This window comes from Microtus ochrogaster (genome assembly GCF_000317375.1).
Source record: "Microtus ochrogaster isolate Prairie Vole_2 chromosome 14 unlocalized genomic scaffold, MicOch1.0 chr14_random_2, whole genome shotgun sequence".
Taxonomy (NCBI): domain Eukaryota; kingdom Metazoa; phylum Chordata; class Mammalia; order Rodentia; family Cricetidae; genus Microtus; species Microtus ochrogaster.
In genome coordinates this window covers 14,868,016-14,880,654 of record NW_004949097.1, presented here as the reverse complement: position 1 = coordinate 14,880,654, position 12,639 = coordinate 14,868,016, and the positions used below count along the sequence as shown (strand labels likewise).

Sequence of the window (12,639 nt, the reverse complement as noted above, 5' to 3'; positions counted from 1 at the left end):
CTCCCCGGTCATAATCCACCGACTCGAGCTACCTCCCCGGTCATAATCCACCGACTCAAGCTACCTCCCCGGTCATAATCCACTGACTCAAGCTATCTCCCCGGTCATAATCCACTGACTCGAGCTATCTCCCCGGTCATAATCTTTTTTTCTTCTCCCATAAGGTTCACCATGACTCAGTGTGGCTCAGCTGGCTCAGGCATTTGCCCCAAGCCCGATGACCTGAGATTTTATATATATATAAATATATATTTCATTATATATATATTTCATTCAAAAATTTCCACTTCCCCCCTCCTCCCATTCCCCTCCTGCTCCCCTACTCACCCACCTCCCTCCCCCTCCAGTCCTAAGAGCAGTCAGGGAACCCTGCCCTGTGGGAAGTCCAAGGCCCTCCCCCCTCCATCCAGGCCTAGGAAGGTATGCATCCAAATATACTAGGGTCCCAAAAAGCCAGTATATGCAGTACAAACAAGTTCTGGTGCCATTATCAATGGCTTCTCTGTCAGCCCCCATTGTCAGCCACAATCAGAGAGTCCGGTTTGATCACATGCTCGTTCAGACTGAGTCCAGCTGGATTTGGTGAGCTCCCATTAGCTCAGGCACACCGTCTCAGAGGGTGGACCAACCCCTCATGGTCCTGCCTTCCTTGCCCGTCTTCTCCCTCCTTCAGCTCTTCAACTGGACCTTAGGAGCTCAGTCCAGTGCTCTGATGAGGATCTCTGTCTCTATCTCCATCTATCGCCGGACAAAGGTTCTATGGTGATATTCGAGATATTCATCAGTGTGACTATGGGACAAGGCACCCTGTCCTCTGCTGTCCAAGGACCTAGCAGGGGACATCCCCATGGACACAATCATACTACAAAATCATTTGTTCAACTATGTTCATAGCAGGATTATTTGTAATAGCCAGAACCTGGTTGACCTGAGTTCTATCCCTGGGTCCCATGTGGGTGGGAAGAGAGAACTTTGTTTTCTAAGACTTTCAAACATGTGCTATGATACATGTATGCACCCCCTCATACATACATACATACATAACTAGATTACAAAAAAAAGAAAGATGTATCCAAACACAGTTTTCTCAGAACCGGGTTTTCTTCTTTTTTCCCTTTTTCTTTTTTAATTTCAATATTTGTTTGTTTGTTTATTTGAGACAAGGTCTTACTATGTCTCCCTGGCTGGCCTGGAACTCACCAAGATCTGCTTGCCCCTGCCTCCCAAGTGCTGGGATTTAAAGTGTGCACCACTAACCTGGCTAGATTGTTCATTTTTATGCCAAAGATAAATTTTAAATTAGACATAAAATTTAGAGTAATTCACAAAATGGTGACCCATCATGAGAAAGAACTGTGCATAAGAAAATATTTCCATAATGATCCTCTGGAGTAGCCATGGCCTTTCTCTGTGTGGCTTCTCCTGCCCTTGTCTTGTGTTCCTTGAAAAGATGGAACCCTTGGCTCCCATCCAAGGGGCCCATCCTCCCCACTCTGCTTGAAACACGATGGGGCATTCCTGAGCTCGACATCTTGTGGGGTCTGTAATTAAAGATGCAGCTTATATACATAAGCCCAGCTGGTCCTCTGCAGTCTTGATGGGAGATTTATAGTCTCACCTATCAAAAAGTCAAAATTCTGTTTCCCATCCATCCAATAAAGCGGCAGGAGTTTCCTGGAGGGGAGCTGCCAGGCCTGATTGTTCCCAGCTGGGGAGTGCAGGGCCGGTTCCACTAGTGAGAGTTAACTCCCTCTTTCCCCGATTACCTCGTGGCTTTAAAAATAGGAGTGAGACCCCAGGGATCTATAACAGATACTGGGGTTTGTATAATAGGATCCCAGGCACCGGTTCACGCTCTTGGAAGATGAGGAGGGTTGACCCAGATTCCATGACATAATAATAATCTCAACAGCCTCTTGGTTCTCTTTTTGTGACTGTTTTTCTGATGTAGGGTCTCATGTACCCCAGGCTGGCCTCAGATTCACTGTGTAGCCACCAATGACCTTTTCTAGCTCATGAGGGTTGGGATACAGACTCACACACCACACCACATTCATTCGGGTTTATGCTGCGCTGGAGAGCAAGCCCTCTATCAGTTTAGCTACATCTCGGTCCCTCCCGTAGGCCTCAGTATCAGACAAGAATACAAGGGTGAGGTGTGACTGTTATTGTCTGTTATACAGAGATGAGGGGTGTCTGTGACTTAGAAGCATGAGAATTACAGGACATTTATCCTCAGGCGTTTCCAGAGCAGGTGATGAGACCTGGTACAAGGTTTGTTAAGATGTTACTGCACTAGTATTTATTCACATGTTTGTGTGTATATGCGTACACGCATGCACATTACGTTCACACTTGCCACGGAGCCATGCTGAGGTCAAAGGGCGGACAGTCTGAGGAGCAGGTTCTTTCTCCCACCATGTGGGATTTATGGCTGCTGTCAGATTTGGCCTCAAGAGCCTTTGTTTCCTGAGCCATCTCCTTGGCCCGTGGAGAGCAGTTTAAGAAGACAGACTGGTCCGAGGCCGTGGGTTCAGAGGTTTGACGCCTTTGGTTCTGCACCGGAAGTGAGGCTGCACGCTGTGGTGGAAGAGCTTGGCAGAGCTCAGATGTTCACCTCCTGGAGTCTGGGAAGCAAGGGAGAAAGAGGATGAGACATGCCCTTCCGAGGCATGCTGCCCCACGGCCAATTCATGATGGAGTTCGTTGTCCTCACTTTCAGAAGTGGTGTCATCTCGGGGAGCCAAACCTTTGACCCACGAGACTTTCGGAAGAGAATTCCTATCCGGATCAAAGTGTGGCATCTCATTTGGGCATCGCCTTGGCTGGGCTGAGTGCTCAGAAGTTTAGCCGAATATTCTAAATGTCGGTGTTGAGGGTATTTGGTTATGAGATGACTACCAATCAATCAATCAATCAATCAGTGAGTTCCCAGGAAAGCAGATTGTTCTTGGTAGCATACATGGCCCTCACCTAGGCCGTTAAAAGTGTGAATAGAACAAAAGATTGGTACCTTGAGCAAGAAGGAATTCTCCAGCCATCAGCTGTTAAATTTACCACAAAAATCTACTCCCCCTTCCTCAGAGGCAAACTGGATCACTGGCAGCCCTGATCTTCAGCTGCTCCTCTGCCCTGCAGAGAAACGATTATCAATCTCCTTAGTCACATGACCAATCACATGACTGAAATCCTTACAATACAGTTGACTTCTGCAGGCACATGCTGTGTGTGTTCCGCTTCCCTGAGGCCTCCAACCGGCACAGAGGTCAATATTAAGGTTGTTACTTTGGATACTTTATTAGAAAAGAGCCTTCCCATCCCAACCACCGCAGCCATTCTTACATCTGTGTCAGAGCTGTGAGGGGGTACCGTCCTGGTCACCTTGAACCCCCAAGGCACGTCTGTGACAGAGGCGTGTTCCTGAGAAGGGAAGTGAACTTTCAAGTAGATGCCCTGCTCAGCGGTCAGTGGCTGGAAGGGGGGAGGAACTGCATCAGGTCTGTGGCAGCACCTTCTTTCTGTCTCTGACTTTCACATCCGTCGCTTGACAGACACGCTGAGACTCTGCTGTACAGCGATGGCCACTTACTCCTGCGACAAAACACCCAGTGGGGCAAACATGAGCAAGGAGAGGATTTACTTTGGCTCATGGCTCCACAGGGTCACGGTCCAGAGTCCAGCAGTGGGGGCTGTGAGCATGGCGTCTTTACAAATACAGCAGTGACCACTGGGGGTCTGTAGAGGGATCATGAGTGACAACCACGCCCCTCTTCCTCAAGACTCAGCCCCAAGCCGGGGCACTGAGTGCTCAAAAAATGAGGTGGGGGGTTCAGAGGTTCACAGTCAGAATGGTTGAGGTCTGAGGTAGTAAAGTTAGTGAGCTTTCCCAAGTTCCTGGGAACTTAAGGTCTTATATTCCCCCCTACTGATAAAATGTTGCTATAATAGCAAGTAGCAAGCCAGATTCAATCTCTGGCCGGTAGCTTGCTCTCTCCTGGTAAGAGTGTTCTCAGTCTAAGTCATACGTGGATGATGAATGACCTACAGTGAGTACTGAAGATTCTCAAGACAATATTTCTATGGGCTTTCATGTCCTAACGCTGTTAAATCCCTTCATTTCATCTTTCTATTAAAGACTAATGTTTCTTCTACATCGTTTGCTAAGCATGAGCTAAGCTATTCACGTATTGAATGTGAATTAAAAATGAAAATTCTACTTTTAAAAACTGTTAATTCATATGGAATACCCCTTGAACATATCAAATTTTTTTCTTAATATTTTCTTACCTTCATACCTCCCTTTCTGTCATATCCACCCCAGTATTTGCTAGCAGCCTAGTATAACATGCTAGTAGTCCCAGGAAAACATTAGCATAATTTTTTTAATTATTAGCATAATTTTTGTTCTTTTTTTTCTCTCAGTGCTGAGGTTGAAGTTGTGTTTCACACATGCTATGCATACCATAAATTTTAAAAATCAAAAGCCTGGCTTGAGAAAGCACCAATAAGCCTTGGATTTAAGATGCTTTTTCTTTTTGTAAGAAAACAAAACCAGAAACCAACTGTAGGTTTTAAGTTAATGATAATTCCTAGGTTCACATAGATCTTCCACCTCGGTACTCAATACAATATGGAATCATGTCAATCCAGAAGAAGTGACATGTTTGTTTATCTTTGAAAATAAATGATGTAGAAGTGCTTAAAAAGAAAAAAAAATACCCCCACTCGATCCTTTAGTTTGCTTGTAAATCGTGTATGACAGAAAGATTCCCTTCAGTGAAGAGCGGGACACAGCATGGGAAAGGGCTGTGCTAGGGTTAACGAGGCGCCCTCAGATCTCTGCAAATCTAACATCTCTTTTAATATCCTTCAGATTTCTCGGAGTGTGACTAAACATAGATATAAGAAGGGGTAGCAGGCGTGTCCCGGTGCCGGCGGGGCTCCTGCCTCACAGATAGGCTGGACGGTTTGCAGTTCTTAGGTGGGCAGGCTGGAGGGTTTGGAGTCTTAGGTTTCAAAGCTGTAGATCTTTCCCATCTGTTCTCATTGTTGAAACATTTGCTAATCCACAGTTTCGTCATTTATTCCAACCCATCAAAGCAGCAGGACTCTGTTTTCCCGCACTCTGCAGCGCCTCAGAGCCAGCTGTGTGTGGCCCCGTCCATCTTTCCCCAGATGTACCGCAGCACGCACATTCAGCGGCGATGATGATGCTTCAGTCCCAAAGGCTGTGATAAAGTCTGTCGCAGTTCATTACCGTGCTTCCTTTCAGCCTGAGGTGTATGCAAACACGCCTCCTCTGGAAAAATACCGCTGGCGAGAAACAGGAGGCATGGAAAATAACTGCCATCAGTCACAAAGAGAGATGGGAAAATCAGAAGGTACAGCAGGAAATGCAGCCAGCTCATGCCTCACCGAATGCTATTTATTTCAGCCGAGGAAAAGGTGGCTTCCTATTTTCTCAATGGACCATACTCAAATCCATTATAAAACCCTCCTCCATAATTCAGGTTGAAGACTTGGGTTTTAAAAAGAAAGCTATTTCCCAGTCAGAGATAAATCAGCATGGCAGGAACACTGATTTGTCCTTTTAACTTAATTTATGTTTATTTTGGTGCTTGGAACTGCATCCACAAAGACTAAGCAGAAACTATACCTCTGAGCCATACTCCTAGAATGAGGGCTTGCTTTTGATATGGGTCTTGCCAAGCCTTTAAAATAGCTTTAAATAGAATTTGTTTATACAGTGTAGTGGACTAAGTGGCAGCTCCCAGAGGATCCGTCCACATCCAAACCTGAAGACCCATGAATGTGACTTTATTTGGGAAAAAAAAAAGGTCAGTTTTCTGTACAAATACCAAGAGAGAGAAACTAGAACATCCAACATGCCATGAATCAGCCTGGGCATTTTAATAACCTAGTTTTGGCTCAGGCTGTCTGACTTTTTGCATGAAAATATTTTTCTCATTTTACAATGGAAACCAGTGAATAGGTCCTTGTATTTATCATTCAAATAAAATGAGACTAAGAGTACTTTTTTAAAGCTTTAATGAAGTATAATTTAGTTTGTAAAATCCATTCATTTTAAATATACAATGTAATGTTGTTAATGGATTCATAGAAAACTCTGTAGCTGGTGTCTATTTATTTATTTATTTATTTATTTATTTGTTTGTTTGTTTATTTTATTCTTTAGGGGCCCACCACACAGCTCCCAAATAAATACATAGAGACTTCTTCTTACTTACGAATGCCCGGCCTTACCTTGGCTTATTTCTAGCCAGCTTTTCTTAACTTATCTCATCTACCCTTTGCTCCTGAGATTTTACATTTCTCTACTCTATATTCCTTTCTTTCCTTCTTACTCCGTGACTGGTTGTGTGACTATGTGGCTGGCTACTGGCGTCCTCTTTCTTTTCTTCTGTTCATTCTCTCTGCCTGCCAGCTCTGCCTATCCCTCTGCCTAACTATTGGCAGTTCAGCTCTTGATTAGACCAATCCGATGTTTTAGGCAGGCAAAGTAACATAGCTTCACCAAGTTAAACAAATACAGCATAAAAGAATGCAACACATCTTTGCATCACTAAACAGATGTTTCGCAGCATGAACAAATGTAACACATCTTAAACTAATATTCTACAACAGAACCCTGCTGCGGTCTCAGAGCGCCCCACCACCCCACAGGAATCCCTCTCAGCAGGATACTCAGCTCTTACCCAGCCCCAGCCCCAGGCAGCTCGCACCTGCTCCTGTCTTTGTGAATTTGTTCTTCCTAGAGCTTCACATAGAGTACAAAAGCACTTAATCTTCTGGGCCAGGTTTCCTTAACGCAGTTTGGTATTTCTGAGGTCTGTCCGAAGCACTCTTAATACTTGCATTTTTAGTGGCTAATAGTATTTACCTGTGGTCAGAAAGTGGCCACCTGGAATGTCATGAATATGACCACTCTAGCCTTTCCAAAGCAAATGGTCTTAATTTTTTTATTTTTGAGAAGGATGCCCAAATACCTAGGAGATGCTGAGCTGAGTTATACACTGAGGTCTTCCTCTACCCCCAAATTCTTCCCAGTCAGCTGTACCAGTTGCCATATCCCAGTGTATAAAGTTCACTCTCTCCCATCTTCATCAGAACTCCTTGTCATTGATTTATTTATTCATTAATTATTCGTCACAGTCATCCTGGTGGATGCCAAGTGGTGTCTCACTTTGATTAATTACTGATGATACCATGGTAGTTTGAAAGAAAGTGACTCCCAACGGGAGTGGCACTGTTAGGGGGTGTGGCTTTATTGAAGTGGGTGTGGCCTTGTTGGAGGAAGTGTGTCACTATGGGGGTGGGCTTTGAGTCTCTTTTGCTGAAGCTTCCCTCATTGTAGTACTAAGACCACTTCCTGTTGCCTGCAAGCTACTCGGCTACTTCTCCAGCACCATGTCTGCATGCATGCCCCCATGTTTAACCATCATGATAATGAACCAGACCTCTGAAAATGTAAGCCACCCCAATTAAATGTTTTCTTTTATAAGAGTTGCCGTGGTCAGGCCAGGTGATGGTGGTACACACCTTTAATCCCAGCACTCGGGAGGCAGAGGCAAGCAGATCTCTGTGAGTTCGAGGCCAGCCTGGTCTACAAGAGCTAGTGCCAGGACAGGCTCCAAGGCTACAGAGAAACCCTATCTCGAAAAACTAAAAAAAAAAAAAGTTGCCGTGGTCATGGTGTTTCTTCATGGCAATAGGAACCCTAACTAAGATAGATACTGACCTAGTCCTTTTTAAGCACTTCAGGTAGACTTCCATTGTTAATTCATTTTATCATTCCTGAGTCGAGTATGTATGTGTGCACACATACATTTAATTATATATATATATATGCATATATATATATATATATTCCCTAACCAACAATTTATTACTCATGCTACAAAAAATGGCATATTGCATACTAGAAGAGAAGGAAAAAAGGTCGTATGAAGAATGAAGGAGAAAAGGAGAATAATGAAGGTTGAGGGAAGGAAACAAGAATAGGTGGTGTGTGATGTGGGCAGGCGAGGAGGAAGACACCTTATTGCAAAGACACAAGGCAGTGTTTGAAAGCCAGGTCCGGGCAGTGGTGGCGCACGCCTTTAATCCCAGCACTCGGAGGCAGAGGCAGGCGGATCTCTGTGAGTTCGAGGCCAGCCTGGTCTAGAAGAGCTAGTTCCAGGGCCAGGTCACATCCTCACAGTGACACTGGTGAGACTCTGCAAACTCTGTATCCAGAGGACGGAGGACGTACGCCATGTGCCAGCTCTCTGGCTTGCCTCAGAGTGCTTGGGATGTGAGGCTCGAGCTGTGTTACGGAACTCTGCTTACCTTGAAGAGACTCTGACTAGATTGGACTCATTAACACTCCTTCCCAGAAGGAAGGGAGGGCAACACTGATCCCCTGGCAGCCTTCCCATGGTGTGCTAGCAGCTGACAGACTTTGCATTAAGGAGCCACTGAGGGTGTAGCTGCCCCTTAGCTTGTCCATGCTCCTGTGATTCTACCCATCCTCCTTGGTAAGTCACTCCTGTAAACTCATTGGTTCATCTGCCTACATATAGTCAGAATTTTCTTTGGCCTGTCTAGTGGGGGTGAACAGAAGTAGACATCTCAAGCTTGACCTGGGAACAGGGCCTGTCATCCCAATATCTCAGGAGGCTGAGGCAGGAGGATCAAAACTTCAAGACTAGCTGGGCTACAGAGTGAGTTCAAGGACTTCCTGGGGAACCTATTAGAAATATGTTTCAAGTCGGGCAGTGGGGGTGCACGCTTTTAATCCTAGCACTCAGTAGGCAGAGGCAGATGGATCTCTGTGAGTTCAAGGTCAGCCTGGTCTATAAAGCAAGTTCCAGGACAACCAGGAGTCTCACACAGAGAAACCCTGTATTGAAAAACAATAAACAAAATGAAACAAGAATCTGTCTCAAAATACAAAGTACAAAAGATAGCTGGTGAGAGAAGGGACTGGGGTTTGAATATGTTACACACGCAGACACACATACATATACATACATATGTTTAGGCAACTGTCAATTTTTTTCTATTGTAAAGGTAGGGCTGGGGATATTGCTCATTGGTAGAATGGTTTGCCTAGCATGTGTGACATCCTATGTCCAACTCTCAGTGCCAAAAAAGAGGGAAAGCAAGGGAGAAGTGGAAGGGAGAAAGAGGCAGAGAAGGGAAAGAAGGACAGAAGGACAGAAGAGATCTTAGACCAGCTGGTCTATTTCTTAAATTTTTTATTTATGTGTGTGTCTGATGTCAGAGGCCAGAAGAGGACTTCAGACCCCTTGGAACTGGAATTAGGGGAAGTTATGATAGTCCTACATGGGTGTTGGGAACAGATCTCAATGGAAGATTATAAATCACCACGGGGAACACTCTCCAGCCACAGCTGTTTAATCCTGGCCACAAAGGATGTCGTTCCCCACTCTTAATGCACGCACATATACACTTATATTTGAAGGACTTCCTTATTGTCATAAGAGTATTACAGAGACTGAGCGCGCCAAGCAAGCGCCCTAACACTGAACTATGCCTCCTAGGACTTATAAAATGATGTTTTAAAATAGTGTTTGGGGAGTATATCTTCTTCAGCATTTGTGTTTATTAACAAATTAACGTTATATGTGAGCTGTGGAGACCACGTGCTATGACTGGTTTCAGTACGGAAATCAGAACTACATAGCGGTGGTCTTAGCTGTAAATTTGTTCCACTCATTTTAAATCCCTTAATATTGTTTAGGAACTCTTATTTTGAAGATTCCACCAGTGCCAATTTATGAACCAAACAACAAAAGACCAATCTCATTTCTTTATTGTCACACTTCATATATAAGACGTGAAAGCAATATGCCTTAGTAATTGGGCTTATAAATAAATAGAGATTCCCATCTCACACATTGCCTGGTGCTCGGTTTCGGCTATTTTGAGATTCAAATTACATGTTTTCCTACCATCTCATCTCATAAGAAAAGCTATATCTTTAAAGTACAGAGCGCTGGGCCTGAGTTCATTACTCTCCCCCTGAATTTACTAGCAAGGCACCCCCTCCCTGCTTCCCCCCCCCCCCCCCCGCCACTAGATATTACAAAAATGCTGGGTTTTGTTGTTGTTTTTGTTTTACAACGATAATTACGTGGAAAGGGCATGGCTTCAAATGCTACTTGGAGTTTCATACCTATTACTGACTCGAATACCAAATAGGATCAGCAGACACGAGGTGTGGATATGATACTGGGGGCACAGTCGTGTCCCACCCATAATTCGTATGTTGAAGGACACGGTGCCGTCGGGCAGTGTACATTCACCGTGGTGGATGAGGAAAGCTACCAGGGCGTGGGCTCCCTGCAGCCGGTAGGACACAGGGGAGGCCACGCAGCCACTCAGCAATTCTAGAAGGAAATTATCGCTCATTTCCCAGTGTCCCTGCAACCATCCTGACTCCACATCCTAAAGTCGCGCATCTGGGGGAAGCCTGGCCCGGGAGGGCTGAGTGATGGCGGCGCTTGCCGTAAAGTATTGGGTCGGACAGGAGTTCAGATCCTGAAACCCCAGATGCCTGGGGTGCTTGGCAGTTGCCAGTAATCCCAGCCATGGGAGGCTGATACCCGATCTGCAGAGCAAACGTACCCGGAAAGACAAGCCGGATCGGCGAGCTCTGGCTTCGATTGAGAGGACCTGCCTCGGTGCCGAGTGGCTGATTCCAGATTTCAACGGCAGTCTTCCAAACGCATGCGCACAAGGGTGCCTGCGCTTGCATAAACCAAAACACAAACAAACATGAACACCGCACACATGCGCATACATAAAAGGAAAAAAAAAGTCTGTGAGTCTTGGTATCCCCGACCGTATACTTTCTGAAGTTTTTAAAGTTAGAAAACCCGGGCCGTAGTTCACACCTCAGGAGGCAGAGGCAGGTGGATCTCCGAGTGAGACCCCACTTCCAAACCCTTCGGAGTTGGGAGCCGCTGTTTGTGTGTGTGTGCTATCTCAGTAAGGATACCCGTGGGTGCTTTTCAGCTCATGTTGCAGGGCAAACGGACACGACAGTCTCAGCATTTATTTACCTCCAGTTTCCGACTGCCAGCTCATCACTCCCTGCTATCCAGTTAGGATTCTAGTCTCCATAGCCCATAAAGATGGTCTTTCCTACAGAAGAATTCAGTACATTTACAAGAACTTTTAAGTGCCTTTTAATTGTAAAAAAATAAAAAATGTGCATGAGATAGCACTCTAAGAAATTGAGCTACATCCCCAGTCCCTAACTGTTAATTCTAAAATGTCGTTCATGAGTTAGGATGTAGCTATGTTGGCAAAGTGCTTGTCTGGAGTTCAGGAAGCCCCAGGTTCAATTCTCAATACCCTGGCCTGGTGGAAATAAACCTATAATCCCAGCACTGAGGAGACAAGAGAATCAATTCAAGGCTATCTTTGGCTACACAGGAAATTTAAAACCTTCCAGGGCTGGGGAGACTTTTACAAAAAAAAAAAAAAAAAAAAAAAAAAAGTTTTATTGAACATAGAATAGCACGTCCAAACCAGGCTTTTCTGTTACTATTGAGTTAGGAAAAAAAATATGTATTCACTACAATCATTTGTAGGAAGTTAGAATACAGTGCTAACCGTGTGTGCACGTACATGTATGCCTCCTGTTTTGCGCGATGTTCCTATTCTTGCTACAACCTGCAGCTCATACCTAGGTGGGAACAGCCAGTGATTAAATCTGGGTCTGTCTGCTTCTAGATATTATTTTCATGGTGCTTGCAACTGAAATTATCTAGGATGGGGCTGGCAAGATGGCCCAGCAGATAAAGGCAATTGCTGCCAAGATTGATGACTTGAGTTTGATCCCAGGACCCACATGGTGGACACAGAACTCCCAGGTTTTTCTCTGATCTCCACTTGTGAGACTTGATACAAGCATTCCCCCTGATAAATAAATCAGGAGTTCAGTGTTTAAGAGCTCTTGCGGTTTTTGCAGAGGACCCAGGTTCATTTCCTAGCAGTTCCAAAGAATTGTCTTCTGGTCTTCTAGGACACGGGACATACATGCAGGCAAATATTCACACATTTTTTTAAAGAAAAATTCATTATGTTGTGTGCTACGCAAGCACTTGACCCCCAGCTGTCCTCACAGCCCTGAAACCAGACCTCATCTTCCCATATCAAAGCCCATCACTGTTTCTTCAGGAATAGAGACATTTAACGATGACCTTAGTTTGAGTATGTTTTAACATCAGCAAATTAATCAGATGCTAGTTTATTCAAAGGAATTTAACTCTAATTTGGAATTAAAAAGCAAAAGCCATCTTTTTGTAATAAAATTCTTATCTTTGGGGTATAAGTGGCTTAGTGGTTATAAGCTCTTTGCTTATAATCCCATTTTGAGGGCTCTTCCAACCTTTGCCCACTGTAGGCACCTGCCCCAGCACAAATCTGTAAATCTTAGTATATTAACTATCTTCTAAAATGGAAAAAAATAATTAAGTTTCCTTTAATTGGGAGTTCACAAACATCTGAAATTCAAGTATTCTTTCTCTAATCGATATCAGTAAAACTGTCCAGGAAATCTTGTTTGAGCCAGCAAAGTGGCAAAGTTGAAAACTTTATTTACCT

General features: G+C 44.5%; 1 protein-coding gene across 1 annotated transcript in view; it reads left to right on the top strand.

Moving 5' to 3' along the window:
- Positions 1-12,639, top strand: part of Tmtc1 (transmembrane and tetratricopeptide repeat containing 1) — a 205,632-nt gene that overhangs the window by 73,417 nt on the left and 119,576 nt on the right. The window lies entirely within an intron of this gene.